This window comes from Nyctereutes procyonoides, unplaced genomic scaffold (assembly GCF_905146905.1).
Source record: "Nyctereutes procyonoides isolate TBG_1078 unplaced genomic scaffold, NYPRO_anot_genome, whole genome shotgun sequence".
Lineage (NCBI taxonomy): Eukaryota > Metazoa > Chordata > Mammalia > Carnivora > Canidae > Nyctereutes > Nyctereutes procyonoides.
In genome coordinates this window covers 19,457,761-19,480,448 of record NW_026575160.1, presented here as the reverse complement: position 1 = coordinate 19,480,448, position 22,688 = coordinate 19,457,761, and positions in this window count along the sequence as shown.

Here is a 22,688-nt window from a genome sequence, read left to right as displayed (position 1 = left end):
AAAAAAAATTTAAAAAAAAAGGAAGTAAAATGATCCAGAAATTCTTATCTCTGGTCAGTAATTTATATATTGGTGATGTCAATACATCCTAGAATGATTCTCTTAATTTTAATTAGATTTTTAAATTTTAATTAGTTTTCTACTTTAGATATTTTACCACTTTCTAAGTATTTTGCTTTTGGAATAATTTAAGCACATTTTCTGGCAGTTATGCCAACTTTGCCTTTTTACAAACTGCAAAATAGAAGGACCTTCACTGTCTAGGTATATAATAATGATCTTGAGAAAAAGGCACAACAATGCCTACCAGAATGCTCAAATAACGAGAAATAGCCTAAATAAATATTCTTTAGTTTTTTATTCCACATTCCATTTCTAAAAGTAACACATGAATGATCTTTGTCTATAGCAAAAATTGTGCAACACTATAAAAATTTTTTTTAATGTGTGGAACTATTGCTAAAGAGGCAAAAATGGACTCTATGGATATTTTGCCTTCATTAATTTTGCCTTTATTGTTCTTTAAGCTTTATCTTTTATTTCTAATTTCATTCATTTTCATAAATGACTAAAAAAATTAGAAAAATTAGAAAAAATAAAACTCAAAAGCAAAGAGGGCATTAGAGTACATGAAAAATTGCTAAATCATCCTAGAAGCCACAAAGCAAAGATTTTAAAGCAAACATTTTTTTAAAAATGCTTTCAAAGTGCCTTAAAATTTGCAAATAACTGATATGTGAACGGAGGCAGAAAATACCAATATTCAACCAGTCGGTCATTTTGCCATGTTAACTGGCAAGTAAATAATCTGTTTCTGTTGCTTCTGTTATTATTAGGTTACAGATGAGAAAACTGAATATGGAAAAGTATACATAACTTGTCAATTGTCACACAGCTAGTAAGAACAGCTCTCACTGGGCTTTATCTCCTGGCTCTGCTTTTACCCTGCTTGATACTCTTAATACCTGATTCCAGAGGGCTTGTCAAGTTAAAGTAAAGGGGAAAATCTCACGTCTAAATATTTCATTTCGCTCTGAGTTTTAAAAATAGCTTAATGTGGCGAGAAATTGGAATCAGTGGTTAAAAATGAGACTTTGAGATTTTACATGAATTTCATATACATTTTACATTTTCCTGATCCTGAATCATCAAGATTTGACTATTCTGGCAAATATGACTCCCAAAACATATAGGATTCAGCACCACGCCTTTCTTTGCGACAAAGGCCAGACAGGAAAACAAGTGTTATCTGGGATAAGTGTCTTCTTTGTACTCAGTTCCAAAATGGAATAGGGGTTTCTTTGCCAAAAATGCCCAGGCTGCATCCAAGTTTCTTGGACCCCTTCTTGATTTATCAAATCGGAAAGATTTTTAAAAACAGGCAATGTATTTTAGTTGAAACCAGTTCATTTCCCCAATGTTCTAGCTGTCTGAAGGTTGTAAATACAAAACACAGTGCATATTCGATGCAATGGTACATGCTTGCTGGAGAGTAGAAGCCCTTGACTAAAATAGCAAAGCCAGATATAATCTTTTTAAAAAATATTTTGTTCATTTATTCATGAGAGACACAGAGAGAGAGGCAGAGACATAGGTAGAGGGAGAAGCAGGCTCCCTGCAGGGAGCCCAATGTGGGAATCAATCCCAGGGCCCCTGGCTCATGACCTGAGCCAAAGGCAGATACACAACCACTGAGGCACCCAAGTGCCCCAGCAAAGCCTGATATAAATAGATAAATAAAAACAGAAATATCTTTAAATAAAGTAAGTTAGATTTGTGCCTTAATTTCTTTCAAACATCCCCCCTCTTTTAAAATATATGTGTGCTTATAATGATAATAAGCAAATCTCATTCAGAAATTCACAATTATTTGACATTATCCTTTTTTTCCCAGAAATATCATTTAGAAACATTTAAAAGGGGGTTTGTGTGAGGGAATGAATGAATGTTGATCACATCACATGCATCCTCTCCCTTAATGCTCACAACAATCTTGCGCACAGGAGATAAGTCTACCCATATTATAGATGGGATGGAAAGGTTGAGACCCAGAGAAATGAAGTGATTTGTTCAAGGTCACACAGATAGAAAGTGCTTGAACAAACTTTGAGGCCGGGGCTGCTATTCCAAAGCCCCTGTTCTATCCAGCATGTGACACAGTCTCCCAAGGAAGGGAAGATTCTCAAACACCTTAAGATCTCTGAAAAGTTAACTCAAGGAGAAACTCATGTTAAAAACCATGAATGAAGAAAGAAGTTCACTTCTCTCTGTGTGAATGCCATGACCTTACCAAACGCATCAGACTTTTCTTGAGATGACCCCACGAAGTGGGAGGAAATCTAGGAATTAAGCCTATTTGCCCTACTGAAAATCCATCTCAAGCATATTGATTGGAAACTGCATTACACTTCAGTCAGCTTTTCAAAAGTTAAACAAATGTTGGCATGTCCCACAAATCCCCCCTCCTGTCCACCATACAGGAGATAATACTGTGAGTGTAGGTTTCCTTCAGCTTCACTTTGCCTGATTCTGGCAGCTTCCCTCTGTAATCCTAATTCTCAGTGGGAAAATGCAGTGCATCTGGGCTGGGGGTTATGTTTGGAGTTTAAGAATTGCCCAGGGGCTTTTCTTTTCTTGTTTGCTGTGCATTTCAAACCAGACACACATCAATTCATGTTTTTGTGCCAAAGAATAGGCTTGGGGGAAAAAAAGTCATTTCTTCCTCTATCTGTGGGCAGTTTGTAGGAGTCATTCTTAAAATGGGTACAAAACATCTTGAAAGGGACATTTATTTTAACAGCAGAGAAAGAGAAAAGGGCAATGGAAAACCAGGGTGCAGGAATGACTGTGGTATCTCACAAGACAGCACGGGGTTTGCTTTTCAAATCACATAGGTTTAATAAAGAATGGCACAAACCATCAATGGACTATGAGTTTGAGAAGAGATTTGTCTTTTATATATTTTTTAACTTTTTTTCTTTTAACTAGTTGGAATACTTACTGCACTGCTATGTTGAACTGACCAGAGCCTATGGAGAAGCCATTCGCACTGTAACACTGTCCCTTTCCCGGTATGTGACTCTTGGGGCAACCCTATGTAGAGCTCAAGGGCAATAAGTGGATCAGTCCTCAAGTTTTCCTAACCTTGGGCAGAATCTGATTCACTCAGCTTGACTATAATGCTGCTACATTTTAGAGAATAAAGAGCCCCATGTAAGCATTAAAAATGCACATTTATGTGCTGATTCCTTTTGTAAAATCTATCAGATTTAGCTCTGAAACATAGCTCAAAGACAGTTAACTTTGGCAAGGAGAAGATACTGAATATGATGTTCAGGATCAAGGAAAAATGCTTATTTTTTCCCCAAAATGAGTTATAGTTAGCATGAGTTTGCAAATGTTTGCAGGCAGTATATATATCACTGTTACCTATAAAATCAATGTAAGTCCTAATATCATAATAAAAATTAATAAGTGATTTTTAAATCCACACAAATCTCAAAACTACATAGATTCATACTGAATTTCCTAGAGATTTCTAATTTAATGTACTCTCTTGTAAGTTCATAGGGCACAAACTAGAGCTCAACAAATTTTTTTTTTAAGCTTTTATTCATTTATTCACAAGAAACACAGATAGAGAGAGAGAGGCAGAGGCAGAGACACAGGCAAAGGGAGAAGCAGGCTCCATGTAGGGAGCCTGATGCGGGACTCGATCCTGGGACCCCAGGATCACGCCCCAGGCCCAAGGCAGGCGCCAAACCGCTGAACCACCCAGGGATCCCCACAAATTTTTATTTTAGAAAGTGTGGTCCCTCTATATAGAATGACAGCTGAAGCTCTCTAAACATCTGTAGGACTACAGGTTGCCCAAGAAGGCAAAATGCTGTGTACCTAGATATGAACCAAGAGGTGCTTAGAGGAGCCCAGCCCTAGATACTGAAGACAGGAATGCAGTCCTTGCCCCTGGAATGGATTTCCATGTTGAAGGTCAGGCAGGAGGCTCAGTGCACAGGCAGCAGATGCTTGAAAGAGACCACACATAGTGTGTAGGTGAGGTTTCAGAGTAACCTACTGCCAGGAAGAGAGGATGGCTGGAAAGAGTTATTCACATAAAGATGTTGATTCCTATAAAGACGTGAATCTATAGGAAAACAGCCAACCCCTCACTTACATATAACACACAGCCCTCTGATCATCTGACCTGTGGCTTCTGGCTGGGAAATGGACCCTCTGAACAGCTTCTCCATGACATTGGTTCCATGACATTGGTTCACAGATGGCAACCTCTAGATGTAACCTCATGGGGTAGAAGGGGCAAGGAAGCTTTCTTAGGCCTTGTTTTTTTTTTTAATTTTCAAGATTCAATTAATTAACATATGGTGTATTATTTGTTTCAGATATAGAGTTTAGTTATTAATCAGTTGCATATAACACACCCAGTGCTCATTATATCACGTGTGCTCCTTAATGCCTATCACCCAGTTACCATTCCACATCTTCCTTCTCAGGCCTCTTTTATAAAGGCACAAATCCTGGGATCCTCAAAACCTCATCATTTCCTAAAGGCCCACCCTCCTAATACCATCACCTTTGGGGTTAGGTTTCAATAAGTGAATTTTAGCGGGCTATAACCATTCAGACTATAGCACTCTTCTTTTATGTAATTACCAACCAACAGAAGGGGGACCAAAGCAAACATGTAAGTGAAGTGATCCTCACCTTGCTTTGCCAGTGTTAATATCTGTAATACATTTCAAATCTATTAAGAGGATATTGTAAACAAACATATTTATGATTATTTAAAAATAGGTTAAAAGAAAAAATAGGTTAAATGTTAATAGTGCAAATGAAGGATAAGTTTTGAATTCTGACTTTTGGTTCAAACAAGAATTCATAAGAGAAGAGGGATACCTGGGTGGCTCAGCAGTTGAGTATCTGCCTTCAGCCCAGGGCGTTATTCCAGTCTGGGGATCAAGTCCTGCATCAGGCTCCCTCCCTTCTTCCTCTGCCCGTGTCTCTGCCTCTCTCTCTGTGTCTCTCATGAATAAATAAATAAAATCTTTTAAAAAAAGAATTCATAAGGGAAGAGATGGCCAAATGCCTTCTTTTTGCCCCATCCAGAAATAGAATGACCTCTCTAACAGGCTTCTAAGGCCCAGGAAACCATGGATGCCCCTGTCTTCCCAGGTCATTAGAAATGATCACTAGCTATAGGAAAACCTCAGAAACATTTTCTAGACTCTGAGGTTTCCTTGGAAATCAAATATTGGGTTTTCCAAAGTTGGTCATAGTTAGGAGCAGTGAGGCATGCTTAACAGAAAAGAGATTTCCCAAGGAGAGCCACTGAGAAAAGGCATAAGAGAATTTCAAGGTGCCCTAGGAACAAGGCCAAATGAAGGCCCAATCCTGTATCGGATTTCAATGCTCTATCAAAGGATTAATATTTCTATTTATTTTGCCCCAGGCTCCTACATGGCTCTGCACAGCACTGCAACTCATCAGATCTTTGTTGAAATTTTTGTTATGTTATCACTTATTTATCTTAATTACTTATGTGTTTTTTTCTTTTTTACCCCTTCCTATATTTTTTACCTGATATAAGTGCCTTGTTCACCTGGTCCTGCTCTTACGGCCATTTACAGAAATTTTGCCATCCCTCAGATAGAATGCAGGGGAAATGAACAGAGTGGTCTTTCTACTGAGAAATAATATTAGCAGCCATTGGGAATAAGCTTGAAGGAAAGGCAAAGAAAGATGAAAGCATAGTGTGTGTCTTGTCACTAGCACAAAATTGTGGTAGTTGACAAATGGAAGGGCTAGTGGGTCTCCTCCCTCTCTGCTCTGTAGTCATCCACTTGCTTTTAGCCCTTATTGGAAAAAGCAACAGGCCTAGTGCGACACATCATCAAGTACTTGAGGGAATAGCTCACAATGTAGTCAAGTGTGGTGCTATCAGACACGACACAGCTAAGCGTCTTTGGAAAAACCCAATGTACTAACCCTACCAGAAGATCTAACACATTCCACTGGATTTCCTTGAGGCTCTAGATCATCTAGGGGCAGGATGTGCCAGTTTATTTGTTTGCCATATTACCCATACTAAACTATGCTGAATTAATTAATAATTAATTAATTAATTAATTAATTAATTAATGGAGTGGATGAATGAATGAAAAATTAAGTAGCACACGCTCTATAGACAGAAGCCCTGGGAGCAGATCCCACCTTGTGTGACCTTCGGTAACTCTCTAAAGTTCAGTTTCCTCATCTGTAAAATGGCGATGAGAATGATAACTATTTCACAAGGTTTATGAGAGGATCAAATGATAAAATGTTCCTAAAAGTGTTTCATAAACTGTAAGAATTTAATTTAACAAAAGATTGTATTGGTTTAAGTGATAACTGAGAAAAATGTTGAATGCTCTGGAGGGTATTTTTGGAGAAGGAGAAACTCTTTGGAGCCAAAATAAAAACAGTAAGGGAAGGTCATGAATGATTAAGGGAGGTGAGTGTCTGCTACTGTCTATGGAAAACAGAAATCAAAACATAATTCCCTGAAAACAGAAAAATGAAGCTTTCAAGTATTGAAAAAAATCATGGCAACAGACCATGGTCATCATTCCTGCATAATGTGAATATGTTTCAGATTATAGATCTAGTTTATTCAGGGCATAGTCAGAATCCCCCAAAGCCGTCATTTTCTATTTTGAATGCTTTTCCAAATATGTAATATTCAAAATAAATGGTTAGATGCCACACACACAAAAAAAAGAGAGCGTTCATGTTTTTAATAGCTTGTGAAATGCAGCCATGGGCCTGCTGGTTGGGGTTGAAAGGAAGTAGCCCATAAACAACTCCATCAAGCGTGACAGAGCATGTTTGAGCTAAGTTTCACACAAAGGAAATTCTTCTATGTTCCAAGTGCCTGGGTCCCTCAAACAAGATCACATCCTACTGGTAGAGACGTAAGGCCTTTCAAGAAAGTCACAATGAAACCTTGCAGCCATTCTCTCAGGGCTGAGAAGTATGAGGTTTAAGCTTTATAAGAAATGTGGGATCTATTTATTGCTCACCTCCAAAATGGTCTGATAAAATCTTTCCTAACAGTCTTATAAGGTTAGCCTTTGAATGAAAGCTATGGAAGGGGACAATTTCAATTTAATTTTACTTTGGATCAACTGACTGTGCATAGGAAAAGGTGTACCTTTTGGAGAGGGGAGAGGGTTTAATTCTTTAGATTCCCTATTCTGGTACTTAAAATTACCACTCAAAGCAGTTACAGAGTCTACTCAAATAAGGTAGTAGATTCCCTCATGAGATCCAATGAAATACGGTCAAATACAGCAGAGAGAACTAAAAGCTAAAAACTATGTTCTATTCTTCATCCATCTAGTCATTTGCTATATGAGAGTGTATAAGTCCCTTCAGTATCTCATCATCTTAGCCATCACCTCTGATACATGGGAACCATGGTTCTCATCCTCTCGAATGATTCAACCTGGTGCATTATCAACTTACAGCTCTTCTCTACCCTCCCAGATGAAGGCAAGCAACTTGTCCCTACTACATGACCCTGCCCTCTGGCTGCTATAGATTGGTCCAATGGGACCCAAGCCAGAGAAATCAGTTCCTACAAAATTTGGATCAGATCTAAGAGACGATGATTTTTCTGCCACTGGACAGCTAAACAGGGAAGACTCTTCTGTAAGAAAGAGGAAAGAAGTACCCAGGAGAGGCAGAGAAGAAAGGCCAAGAGGGCAGGGACTTGGGGGTTTCTCAGTGCCCCAGCTGCAAAATGTCTTCTTGAAGGCCAGCTACCTACTTCAGAGTTCAGGTGTTCCTCAATCATGAAATTAATAAAAATCACCTAGTTTGAACATAAGCACCTTAGTTCAGGTTGGGTTTCTATAACTGCAGCCTAAAGGACTTCAATCAACGTATTAGTATAATATAAACTAAGGAGCTACCTGTGAAGCCTACCCCAAACCCCCCCCAGCCTTCTTTCTCTGTTTGCTGGGTAAATCAGATTTATAGATTTGAAGCCTAAATAAACCATAGGGAACATCTGACCCTATTCCTTCAGCTTACAGATGTAAAACCAGAGAAGTTAAGTGACTTGCTCAAACCACTTTGTCTACAGTAGGAGATTCATGGATGCTTTCTGTAGCCATAGCATCTTAGGCATAAATCTTAGGGTTTTTAAATTTTTATCTCTACCCTTCTCTCTCTCTATGGATAATTCTTATTTCAGTGGAAAAGACTATGCTCTAAGAAACCTGATCTGGGGATTTAAGAGGTTGGAACCCAAATCCTATGCTACAAATCCAGATATTACAGGGAGATAGTAGATTACATTGGAAAAACATGGTTTGGGCATCTGACTGCCTGGTTCAAACCCAGCTCTACCACTTATTAGCTCAGTGACTTTGGCAACTTAGTTAAACTCCTCTGACTATAGTTTCCTCCTATGAAGACAGGGATGGCAATACCTATCTCATAATGTTAATGTAAGATGAAATGAAATCACATCTGTAAAATGCCTGATACACCACCACATAAGGTTGGCTATTACTTTTATTAAAGGGCAGACCATCCTAGCAGACAGAGGGGAAGGGGCCATTCAAAAAACCTTTCAGCCTCATTGGTTTCCCCTTATCAACAATACCCTCTGCCAAGTCTGAGAGGAACGACAGCTGCCCCAGTTGTGAAAGAAGAAAGCAGACTCATTAGAGATTAGGGAGAGCTTAAAAAGCCACCTGGCGAGGCATTCACAAAACTCCCAACTGCTCCAAACAGACATGTGTCAAAATGGGTTTTGTGCTTTTAAACTGTTCTCTTTTTCTGATTTCTACCTCTAGATTATTAGGGCACTCGTTCACACCCTGGAGCCAAATACTTTCACATAGATGTTCAGAAATATTCCTCTTACTTCATAGCATTGATATTTTAACTATTTGAGAAATTTATTTCTCAATTTGCCCATCCCTGCTCCTTGGGTCTTCATTTCTAATGTCAAACAAAAGCTCTCAGGCACTCCTTTTCTCCCTGACACTGACAGAGAAGGTAATTTAGCAAAGTGGATATTTATTTAAGTGACTGGGCGTTGATTTAAACGCTAGTGATAAATTTGTAGATCTTGCTCTAAAGACTGTTATTCTTGGTAATGTAATTGTCATGGATCATAACTATAAGACAAAGTATAGCTTCAGCCATCCTGCTTGTTGCAAGAGGATGGAATGTCAAGTGATGTTTTGACTATGGAGCATTTCCTGGAGAACAGAGAACAATAGACCCTTCTCAATATGGGATTAAACACATATGAAAACATGTCTTGAAATCTGGTGGAAGCATGGATCTATTAAGGAGTCACAGGACTATGTTTCTTTCTTTCCTCTCTTTCAATAGCACTAACCAGAATTCAGTTCATGACACTCAAGGACACCCCACTGCCTCCTGGAATAGCATTGCTTTTTGTTTTGCTCTGTGAACCCCCCACATTTTCTGACCTCTATATCTTTGCATGTGCCCTTTCTCCCTCTTCAAGACCCCTTTCTCTTCTCATTTATTTCACCAAAACTTAACTGATTATTCTTCATTCATCAAGAATCAACTCAACACTCCTTGGAAAAATTTCCTTGAGAGTCGCAAACCAGATGGGGATCTCTACTCAGTGCTTACAGACCTGTGCTTCACAGTCGCCTCACTGGTAATAGTGGATGCATATGTCTGGTGTCCCAGTGAGTGTGCATTCCTTAATGCATGGTCATTCATCTCTGTACAATACATGCTCAATAGATATTGTTGAATGAATGACTGAATCAGTTCACAAATCAATGAATGAATGGTCTTTATGTCAAAAAGGAATGAAGACAATATTTCTTACAACTTATAAAAACTGGGAATTTTCTGCCCAGCTGAAAGTGTCCACTAGATTTATGCAGGCCAGAGCAATTGCATAATAAAAAAAATTCATCTTTACTTTTGGAAAAATAGTTTGTTTTAGAAGCAATCTGAGATAACAGGTCATATTTTCTGCATTCTCCCGTTCTTGTTTCTTATTTCCAAACCATTTTCAGAAAAACAGGATATTACTTGCTTCAGAGTTTATTTATTTCTATTCTTTTTTAAGATTATATTTACTTATTTGAGAGAGAGAGAGAGCACAATTGGATGGAGGGGCAGAGTGAGAGGGAGAAACAAACTCCCCACTGAGCAGGGAGCATGACACGGGGCTCCATTCCAGCACGCTGGGATCATAACCTGAGCCAAAGGCAGATGCTTAACCGACTGAGCCACCCAGGTGTCTCTATTTATTTCTGATCATGATCCACCCTCCTCCATCAGAATGCTTATTATTTAATTGGTAGACACTAAAGAAAATTTCAATACTCTCCCCCAGAAAATATGTCAAATAGATAATAAGCTCATAGGAGCAATGAGGAAAAATATTAACTGTTATCAGGAAGGCCTTATTTCTATTCCTGTATCTGACACAATGGGGAAAGCAGAAAAGAAGCACACTATTCATATGATATATATGTGTTCATAGGATTGTTTTATAAGAGCCCATCCTAAACCTTCCTCGGATTATACAGGCTGATAAGCATGAAGGAACAACATGCTATCAAAATAGAAACCAACTTGAAAATATTTAAATATTGTACATGGAAATTACACAGATTGGCCCATCATGACCATTCTATAGTTCTTTGACAATATGGCAAGAAGAAAGGTTAAAAAGTAGATTACCAGTTTTCTTAGTAACAATCCTGCTGATGAATCCTGCAGTTCAGGCTTCTGAGAATCCTGTCTCCACAGTGCACTAGACTAGCCAGATAGGTTCTTTCTCTGAGTCTCCACTGCAGTTGGGCATCCATCTGAACCCTTCCACACTAAGACAACTTCCTTTGCTCATGAAATGCCTTCTCAGAGGGAGACTTTTGCAAAGTCTTTCTATAGGTCATTCTATAATATTCTAATTAGATCTGGAAAAGCTGGCTTGGTATTTAAATGTAAATACAAATAATAGCAATTGAACTTTGTATGCAGCACTATGTTAAATATATTAATCAAAAAATGCTTTGAGTCCCCTCATATTATTATTTCCACTTTAAAGATGGGGAAACTGAGACTTAGATTGGCCAATTTGATTATTTTCAGAGCTAGGGTGTGGTAGGCCCAGACTGAAACCAGGCTGTCTAATTTCCAGGCACATTTTCTTATGTACAGCATTCAGATGGCCTCTATACTAGGTCTATCAGAGCACAGAAAAACCCAGCACCATCCTTGCATGAAAAACTGTTTGACAACTATTTCTAAGGCACTTCTCTCCTCAGGGCTGAACAGCCATAAGCCTTTGATGTTTCTTAATTCAGATGATTTTCAAGTTATCATCATCATCATCATCATCATCATGGTTGTCACCAGAACTACCATCTACTAAGCCTGGACTATGTGCCAGGTCCTTGATTACACAACTACACAAAAAGCCCGAAATGTACAGTTATCCACATTCTATGGATGTACAAACAATGCTCAATGAGATGAACTAACTTGCCCACGACCTGGTTTCCAGTAAATTTGCAAAGCCAGGATTCTAATGTGATTGTGCAACACCATTGCCCCAGCTCTCCTTACAATTCCTTGCTATAATCCCACTGCTGGTCTCTTGACTTCTTCATATGTGAGATCTTCACAGCCCCTCTTTAGGCACAGAAACTGATACTGGGCCCTCAAAGCACGATGGAAAGAGAATAAACCCGAGTGCCAGCATCATGGTTCAAATGACAGTCCTCCTTGCAAACACATTGTCTTCCTCCACTGCACACCTTACCTCGTTTCTTCATCTGACACATTGTGGGGACAGTGATGTGGGACATCCAGGACAGTCAGTCAAATTCCTTCTGTTTAAAAGAACTGGATGGGAAGGGACTATAGATTAGCCATTTAAGACACTTTCCTTAGGAAGATCTCATAATGCAGAAGGAAATTTCCAAAAACCCTTCTTCATTCAAAGCGTCTGGCAAAACTTTTTCTTCCTCAGTTTCCAAAAGAAACACTGGAGCAACATGGTGGAATTGAGTGGCTTTGGGTGTAGTGTCACTCTCCAAGTTCCATTTGTAAGGGCGACAGGGACCACAAGCGAGTTGAAAGGGGGAGTAGAAGGGTAAGAGGGGAGTGTCTTGAAGTAAATTTGTATGGCTTGCACAATTTTATGCAAAATTATCACCCTTTTATTATTATCAGACAATTTTTAGTGGTGGCTTGGGGGTGGTCATAAGGAACTAATGAAGCCCTCGAAGCTACTGCTGAGCACTGCCTTCCTTAGTCAGGGTCATCCTTTCTGAGCCTCCGCTCCTAACCTATAAAGTGGAAATCAGAACAATTAAGAAGAGTTCTATGCCAGACCCTGGTTTGGAGGACAGATGACTCTTTACACTTACTAAGTATTTATACCCCACTGAAGCCCGGAAAGGGTTGAGGTGGCTCACAATTAAAGACAAATACACATGAGGTCTGTGGAGCCATGAGAGCAGGGTGAAAGACAAAATACCAGGAAAAGGGAAAAGGGACCACACCACAGAGACAAGAGCATGCTGCTCTGGCTGTAGGATCACCTAGGGATCTTACTACAACGCAGGTGCTGCTTCACACGGTCCTCAGTAATAGAGGACCTGAGGTTCTGCATTTCTAACAAAGACCCCATGAAGCAAATACTGCCAGTCCAGGGACTACCTTTTGTGTAGGCTGGAGGAAGCTAATATAACAGCATAAAAAGATGCCTTTAGTGCCCAGGTAATTAAACTTTTCTGTAAAATATAGCATGGGTCCTAACATAGAAATGCATTCTAATATCTTTTTAATTAGCAGAAAACTCTGAGGGTATTGGTGTGTCAAACAGTCCTCCCCTCTAAGACTGCTTTCCACCACTCCCCCTCTGGCTCTCCCTCCTCTCCCTCAGGGGCCTTCCAGACCTGACATTGTGAGCAGGAAATCTGATGTGCCCGACACATCTTTCTAAATGATTTCGAGGAAGAAGAAGCAGGCTGCACAGATCCTGGAAATGCATGATGTAACCTTTTACATTCAGAGAAAAGGCTGTCCCTAATTCAAGCCATATTTCACCCAATGAAGTAGACATATTTGAAACTGGAAAACATCCAAAGAAAATATGGAATTCAATATATGTCTGCAAGTCTTGGCCTTTGCCTTCTTGTACCCCGATTACCTACCTGCGCCTGGCGTGGCCCTTCCTCTTGTCTCACGCTGGACACCTCCCAATTCTAATTCTCACTTGAGCTCTCCAGTGAGGCATCTGTTGGGGGAGAAATCTATAAAGCACTTAAAGGTTGTTGAGAGCTTCCAGGAGTCAGGCCGTGTGCTAAAAGCTGTAATAGATTATCTCATTTAACCCACTCTGAGGACAGTACAGATGAGAATATTCATAAAGATGGAGTGTGTTACAAGGCCACACGTCTATTAGGTATCATAACAGGGATTCCAAATGAGGTCCCTCTAACTCAGTCTCAACACCACTGACATTTTGGACCAGACAATTATTTGTTATTGAGGGCAGCCCCGATGGCTCAGCGGTTTAGCGTCAACTTCAGCCCATGGCCTGATCCTGGAGACCCAGGATCCGGTCCCACATTGGGCTCCCTGCATGGAGCCTACTTCTCTCTCTGCCTCTCTTTCTCTCTCTCTCTCTCTCTCTCTCTCTCTCTCTCTCTCTCTCTCTCCCTCTCCCTCCTTCTCTCTGCCTCCCTCCCTCCCTCTCTCTCTCTCTGTCTCTCATGGATAAATAAATAAAATCTTAAAAAAGAAAACATCTGAAGGGTGTCCTGTGTGTTGTATGATATTTAGCAGCTCCCCGGTTCTCTACCTACTTGATGCCATTAGCAACCTCTCATTCTAGTTATGACAACCAAAAATGTCCCCTGACATTGCTAAATGTCCTCTGGGAGGCAAACTGCCTGGTTAAGACTGTTCCATCCTAAAGAATGAGAGCCGGATAAACATGGATAGGCATTATTTTTCAACATTTTACAAGGATCAATGCTATTATGGGCTGAATAGTGTCCCCTCCCAAATTCTTATGTTCAAGTCCTAATCCCTAGTACCTCAGAATATAAATGTATCGGGAGATAGGGCTTTTGAAGGGGTGATTAAGTTAAACGAACCCGTTAGGATGGTTCCTAATCTAATCTGACTCGTGTCCTTTTAAGAAGAGGAAAGCTGGACACACAGAGAGGCACCAAGGATGCATGCACAAATATAAATAATAGTGAAAGCGAATATAAGGGAAGGGAGAAGAAATGTGTGGGAAATATCAGAAAGGGAGACAGAACATAAAGACTCCTAACTCTGGAAAACGAACTAGGAGTGGTGGAAGGGGAGGAGGGCAGGGGTGGGGGTGAATGGGTGATGGGCACTGAGGGGGGCACTTGACGGGATGAGCACTGGGTGTTATTCTGTATGTTGGTAAATTGAACACCAATAAAAAATAAATTTATTATAAAAAACAAAACAAAGGAAAGACCGTAGACCGAAGAAGGTGGCCATCTGCAAGCCAAGGTGAAGAAACTAACCCTGCCAACACCTTGATCTTAGACTTCCAGCCTCCAAAACTATGAGACAATAGATTTCAGCTATGTAAGCCACCCAGTCTGTGGCACTTTGTTATGGCAGCCCTAGCACACTAACACAGCTCTAAAGAGTCTCACTGAACTTTCTATCCTTAACTTTCCTATTTTGTTTAGGATATACCACGAAAGGTTTCAGAATCAATTCCAAACCTAGGAAATTAAAGATTAACTCATGGCAATGCTGTTTATAAATCATGTTTCTTTTCACAGGCAGGGGGGGATCTGTGAGCAAAGTACTTTTGAACCTGTACCATGCCACAGCAATTTGCTTTAGACCCTTTGTGACTGCTTGCCATTTATACCCTAAACTAACTCTTATTTGCCCCCTTATCTTCCTATGTCTTTATTGATAATATTCTTTCTAGAAGCTATGAGTGGAATGACAATGTGGTATAGTGTCAGGATAGCAAGGATACTTGTGATATTACTTCCTAGTCCCAGCTTATGGCAACACTATATTCAGGCTCACAAGACAGGGAGGCCTCAGAATCCTTCTTAATATTTAACTAGGCTTCAAGCAGGACTATCAAAATATCAGAGGTGGCAGGAGAAATGGAACTTTATGCTGTCCTAAAGTTGGTGCAGTATTCTCAACCCTGGCTACACATTGCAATCATTTGGAGAGTTTTTGAAAATATGAGTCTTCAGTCTCAATTCCCCCAAATTCTGATCAATTGGTCTGAGATAGAGTCCAAGCATAAGTATTTTTCCAGTGACTCTAATGCACCACCAAGATTGAGATCACTGGCTGAGTGGAGTAGAGTATTCAAGCTCAAGCATAATAGCTATAGGGCTATGCACAAGTCTCTCAATTTCTTAGGGCCTCAGTTTTCTTATTTGGAAAATGGCCATCATAACTCTTGACTTTTCTGTCTTACAGGGTCACTCTGTTCAAATCAGTTACGTTGAAAACCACATAAAGTGTACAGAATTATAAATTTTAAGTGCTGACATTAGCACTAGGGGTTCTCACCTCATTTCTACACCAATCCACTGTACATCCTCAGGTGAGTAACTTCATCTCTGTAGGCCTCACTCCATACCCACATAAAATGAGGCAGTGTCTAAAGTCACCTTCAGGCCCAAATTACATGCTCTTGGCAGAGCAGTTTCATACATTGTATATAATAATGATTATTTCTATTGAGATCTGATTTTCTCATTAAAATAGGATGTTGAGGGTTTAGAATCCTCCTCTTAATCATCAAGATGACATTAGGAATAAAATTTAAATTACACTGTGGCCTGGAAAGTAATTTGATAATTTCAATGCAAGTACCTTACATGTTCATTTTTTTTAGCCCAGTTACTCCAATTCTGGGAATTTCTTCTATTTTTTTTAAAGATTTTTATTTATTTATTTATGAGAGAGAGATTGAGAGACAGGGAGAAGCAGGCTCCATGCAGGGAGCCCAACGTGGGATTCAATCCCGGGCCTCCAGGACCACGCCCTGGGCTGAAGGCAGGTGTTAAACTATTGAGCCACCCAGGGATCCTCCCCCCACCCCTGGGAATTTCTTTTAGAGAGAGAGAATCAAGATATAGGCAAAGATTTATGTACAAGGATGTTCATTACAACATTATTTATATAAATGGGAACACTAGGGGTGGGTATAGATATATTTACAAGAAGAAAGGTACTTCTATAAATTATGATAGTCACAGGATGGAATGTCATATAGTCATGAAAAAGCATATTTTTCAAAAAATATCTAACAACAGGGGAATTATGATAGATAAAATAAATAAAAATATATAAAGAAAACAATGAGAAGGTCAGAAAACTATACTATATATTAATTAAAATACATGTAAAAACACACATACACATATCCTGCAGGGAATGATTAGAAGGAAACATACCAAAACATTGAACAGTCGTATAACAGGGTGTTTTTCAGAATGTTTTAATTTTCTTCACATTTTCTGTACTTTCTAAATGTTCTTCCATATCCATAGGTTGCTTTTACCATCAGACAGGGAAATGCATTATTTTAAGGAGCTACTGTGGGTTCAGATGTAGTAAAGACAATACCTTTGAGGGAACATCTGGGAAAGGAAAGTGTATAAAGTGCTAATATCTTCCCAGCCAAGGAAACCCAGATCATCCTTGGGAAGTAGGGCCCATGAGGAATCCATAAGAGATCAGGTGAAAACTGAAGGTCAGCCACTGGCACCTCCTGTCTCCAGCAGATTGTTATTCGATTGGAAAAATGGCAAAGTCTCACTTCTCAGTGCTTATGGGATTTTGCCATCTTATTTGTAAAACAAACGTTCCACTTTCGGAGGATATTGGGAAGGGAAGAAAGGATCCAACACAAAGCACCAAAGAAGAGTCTTTACCATGAAACTAATGAGCTGAAGCTTCAGGGCACCTTGTTTTCCCCAACCCTTCCAAGACCAAGGAATGTGTTCACATGGTCATTGTTTCCCAACATTCTCAGAAGTAAAATATTTTAACCACAGTTATGACTACAGTCACTTCCGCTTTGACTTCCCCTCTGTCACACTGATGCTCACATCAGGTGGCATTGGATTAGCTGTGGCTTTGGGGGAATCCATTTAGTCAGAGTTTACTAGACTCACACTGTTGACATTTGGGGCTGGATAACTGTTTGTGGTGAGAGCTATTTTGAGCATTGGAGGATGTTTAGCAGTATTCCTGGTCTCTACTCCGAGATTTCAGTAATACCACACTACTCCCTCAGTCATGAGAATGAAAAATGTCTCCAGACATTTCCAAAAATTCCCTGAGGTAGGAGCGGGGGTGCAAAATCTTTACAGTTGAAAACCACTGACCTAGGGGAAACTGAGTTGAGGATACATGTAATTTGGGTTTAGTGAGGTATGTTTCTCTGGTTCACAGTTACTTTCATGCAGAGTCAGGTTCCCAGCTGTCCTAGTAAGAATGGCTTTCAGGAACATTCCCACAGCTCTCTGTGCTGATTCCCCATGTAACATGAAGGTGTGAGACCAGAGGAACTACGTGTGATATGAACAAGTTCACAGCTCTTGACACTTGAAGTATGTGGGTGATGGAAGAGAAATGAGATTTAAGATGTATGGAGCCAGAAGCTACTCTAGAGAAAGTCCTTCAAATCAGAAGTACAAGAAGGAGTTTCCTTTCTCATTAACACTGATCAAAATGCAAGTTATAATGCACATAAATTATAAATGCACAAAATATGGACATTTCATTTATTTTGTATAGAATCAATAAAACTATTCTTGTTTTTTTGGTACAACCATTTGTGTTTCACATGATTTTTAAAATTTTTTATTTAAATTCCAGTTAGTTGACCTGCAGTGTTAATATTAGTTTCAGTGAACAATATAATGATTTAACACTTTCATATAACACCTGGTGCTTATTATAACAAATGCCCTCCTTAATCCCCATCATCTATTAATCCATCCCTCACCCACCACCCCTCTGGTAATCATCAGTTTGTTCTCTATGGTTAAGAGCCTGTTTCTTGGTTTGCTCTTCTTTTTTTCCCCTTTGTGCATTTGTTTTGTTTCTTAAATTCCACATATGAGTGAAATTATATGGTATTAGTTTTTCTCTGACTGACTTATATTGTTTAGCATAACATTCTCTAGCTTCATCCATGGCATTGCAAAGGAAGCTTTCATCCTTTTTATGGCTGAGCAATATTCCATTATATATATATATATATATATATATATATATATATATATATATATTACATTTTCTTTACCTATTCATCAAGTGATAGATACTTGGGCTGTTTCCATAAGTTGGCTATTGCAGATGCTGCTGCTATAAATATCAAGGTGCACGTATCCCTTTGAATTAGTATTATTGTATTCTTTGGGTAAATACCTAGTACTGCAATTGCTGGATCATAGGGTAGTTCTATTTTTAACTTTCTGAGGAACCTCCATGGTGTTTTCCAGAGTGGCCGCACAGTTTATATTCCTACCAACAGTGCAAGAGGGTTCCCTTTTCTCCACATCCTCACCAACACCTGTTGCTGCTTATGTTGTTGGTTTTAGCCATTCAGACAGGAGTGAGGTGATATTTCATTGTAGCTATGGTTTGCATTTCCCTGATGATGAGTGATGTTGAGCATCTTTTCAAGTGTCTGTTGGCCATCTGCATGTCTTCTTTGAAAAAAAAAATCTATTCATGTTTTCTGCCCATTTTTAAATTGGATTATTCATTTTTGGATGTTAAGTTTTATAAGTTCTTCATATATTTTGGATACTAACCCTTTATCAGATATGTCATTTGCAGATATCTTCTCCCATTCAATAGGTTGCTTTTTAGTTTTGTTGATGGTTTCTTTCACTGTGTAGGTTTTTCTTTTGATGAAGAGGTGAAAGACCTGTACTCTGAAAACTATAAAACACTGATGAAAAAACTGAAGATGACACAAGGAAATGGAAAGACATTCCATGCTTATGGATTGGAAGAACAAATATTGTTAAAATATACTACCAAAGCAGTCTACACATTTAATGCAATCCCTATCAAAATACTAACAGTGGTTTGGCGCCTGCCTTTGGCCCAGGGCGCGATCCTGGAGACCTGGGATCGAATCCCACGTCGGGCTCCCGGTGCATGGAGCCTGCTTCTCCCTCTGCCTGTGTCTCTGCCTCTCTCTCTCTCTCTCTCTCTCTCTCTCTGTGTGTGTGTGTGTGTGTGACTATCATAAATTAAAAAAAAAAAAGAAAAAAATACCAACAGCATTTTTCACAGAGCTATCTTGAAAAAGAAGAGCAAAGCTAGAGACATCATAATTCTGGACTTCAAGTTATATTACAAATCTGTATACCAAACAGTATGGTATTGGCACAAAAATAGACACAGAGATGAATAAAAAAGAATAGAAAACCAGAAATGAACCCACAACTATATGGCAATTAATCTTCAACAAAGCAGGAAAGACTATCCAATGGACAAAACATAGTTTCTTCAACAAATGATGTTGGGAAAACTGGACAGTAACATGCAAAAGAATGAAACTGATGTAGTAAAACGCTGGGACACTTACACGCCAGTGTTCCTGGCAGCAATGTCTACAATAGCCAAACTGTGGAAGGAGCCATGGTGTCCTTCAACAGATGAATGGATAAAGAAGATGTGGTATATACACAATGTAATATTACTCAGCCATCAGAAAAGACAAATACCCACCAATTTGCTTCAACGTGGATGGAATTGGAGGGTATAATGCGGAGTGAAATAAGTCAGTCGGAGAAGGACAATCATCATACGGTATCACTCATACGAGGAATATAAGAAATAGTGAAAGGGATTATAAGGGAAGGGAGGGGAACTGAATGGGGAAAAGTAGAGAGGGAGACAAAGCATGAGAGACTCCTAACTCTGCAACAAAGGGTTGCAGAAGGGGAGGGGGGCGCAGGGATGAGGTAACTGGGTGGCAGGCACTAAGGAGGGCACTTGATGAGATGAGTACTGGGTGTTATACTGTATGTTGGCAAATTGAATTTACATTTAAAAAAAAACTTTTTTAAGAATAAATGCTAACTTAAAACCTAAAAAATAAAAAGAAAGAAACTGGACCACTTTCCTACAATAAGTAAGTAAGTAAGTAAGTAAATAAATAAATAAATAAAATTCAAAATGGATTAAAGACCTAAATGTGAGGCCTGAAACTATAAAAATTCTGGAGAACATAGGCAGTAACCTTACTGACATTGGTTGAAGCAACTTCTTTCTAGGTAAGTCTTCTGAGGCAAGGGAAATAAGCAAAAGTAAACCATTGGGACTTCACCAAAATAGAAACTATTCTGACATAAGGAAGCAAATTTCAAACAAAACATTTTTCTAAGTATGCAAAAAATCATTAATTCTTTAACAAGGAGACATACATTTAGAATCAAAGTAATGAGCAGGCTCTTAAATTTCTTGATAACCCATCTTATGAAGAAGAACAAATCATACGAGCATATTAGAAAAAGATGTTGCCCTTTTTGGCCAATTTACATAAAATTACTACTATGGTGAGGAGCATATAAAACTCATAATGCTCAACTGAAACAAGGACATCAGTAACCAACTGATAAGTGAGTGCTATCAATTCAAAGAATATTTAGGATTCATTAATTTCACAAGAAAATTTGAAAATCTCTGAAATAAATTTAATGTCATTTTCCCTAAATTTGACAATTCTAAAATTTTATACAACAATCCCAATAGCAAGTTGTGAAGCTAAAAAATGCTTTTTAAAACTATGAATAACAAAAAATAAAAGGACGGAGGGCTAATTGATCAACAATGCCAGAAGAAATATCAAGTTATCTTTCTGTCCTCTATTTTAATAGAAAAGTATAACACAAAATGTCATATAAAGAGGCAGCCAAAGAGTATGCAGATCAAGGACATAAAAGAAAAAAATATTATGGGGTCTTTGTGAAGTGACCTGTGCTTAAAAGGAGAAACCCATTCTTCAGAAACCTATTCCTCAGATTACAGAAATAAGCAGATTCCTTACAAGGAAGCAAGAATGGCTCCTGGTGACTTTTGCGCACACATCTCCATAGTACCAAAAGAGTACCACAAGATGAATCCTATCAGAACCAAAAGGCAGCTAAAAGCTAGAAATCCCCACAAAGACCTATTTATTTATCTCAAAGACTAAATTTAGTATATTGAAGACCAGGAGATCCAAAACTTAAGCCACCAGAGATTTTTTTTTAAGATTTTATTTATTTATTCATGAGAGACACAAAGAGAGAGAGGCAGAGACACAGGCAGAGGAAGAAGCAGGCTCCATGCAGGGAACCTGACATGGGACTCGATCCCGGGACTCTGGGATCATGCTCTGGGCTGAAGGCAGGAGCTAAACCGCTGAGCCACCCAGGGATCCTGCCACCAGAGATTATAATTAATTATAAAATATGTTCAGTTTTTATGTCTGCATGTTTACATATCTGACTGTTAGGACTATGAGTCAGGAAAGTATAGTATATATCCTAAAATATATATAGTATATATCCTAAAATAGTATTGTGATTTATACAAGTTGCTTCAATCTCAATACTGATTTTTATTACATAGTGGGACCATTTCCTTCCTCTCCTTTTGAAAATGTACACCTCTAACACCATATTCCACAGGAAAAAGTTTGCTACAGCCAACTTTATAGAAACATATATTAAAAAGATTCTAAAGACCATTCCAAAATCCTTTCCTCACCAATGACTGGTTTTATATTTGTTAGATCTGAATCAATATACAGCATTCCTATATTCTCTTGCTCTTGCCTTTCATACATTTTTATTTAGTTGTCCATCCTCATCTATTTTTAAAAGGAGGCAGTATGAGATGGTCACGCATAGGACTGAGAGCTTGCTGTTTGATATCTGCCTTGGGCATTAGCTGAAGCTTGTGATATAACTTTTCCCCTCTGGCACTCCATATTCCTTCCTATCTATTTAACCAATGGTCAACCAGAGTAAATTAACTATCACTTAAAACAGAATGATTTTCCTATTAAATTACTAAATTACTTATCCCACTTTGGGGTCTGTTTGTTTAGGATACATAGGAAATTACTTCTTTCAAATGTATTTTTCAAGATCACATAGGTGATAGCAACATAGTTTTCCAAGTTAATTAAATTTGAAACCAGACCACTAGGGGAAAAAATGCAAAAAAAAATTTCCAAATGACTCAAAATAGCAGTAGGCTTCAATTATATTTTAACAATTTTCACAACAAACTCCCGTGTCCATTTTGGCAAAGAATATCTCATAGCTTTATTGAGAAAAACAAGCTCAAGAAGCCAAAACATTTTAGCACAATTTCAGACTTACAGTTTATTGCTTTGTAATCTAAAATAATGAAAAGATCTGGATTGAAACTGCTAAAATTCAAATTTAAATTCTTCTACCTACCTGCACATGGATGTTTATAGCAGGCTTAATTAGGTGAATGAATAAATAAACTGTGGTGTATCTAAACAATGGAATATTATGTAGTGCTAAAAAATGAGCTATCAAGTCATGAAAAGACATATAGGAAATTTAAATGCATATTACTAAGTG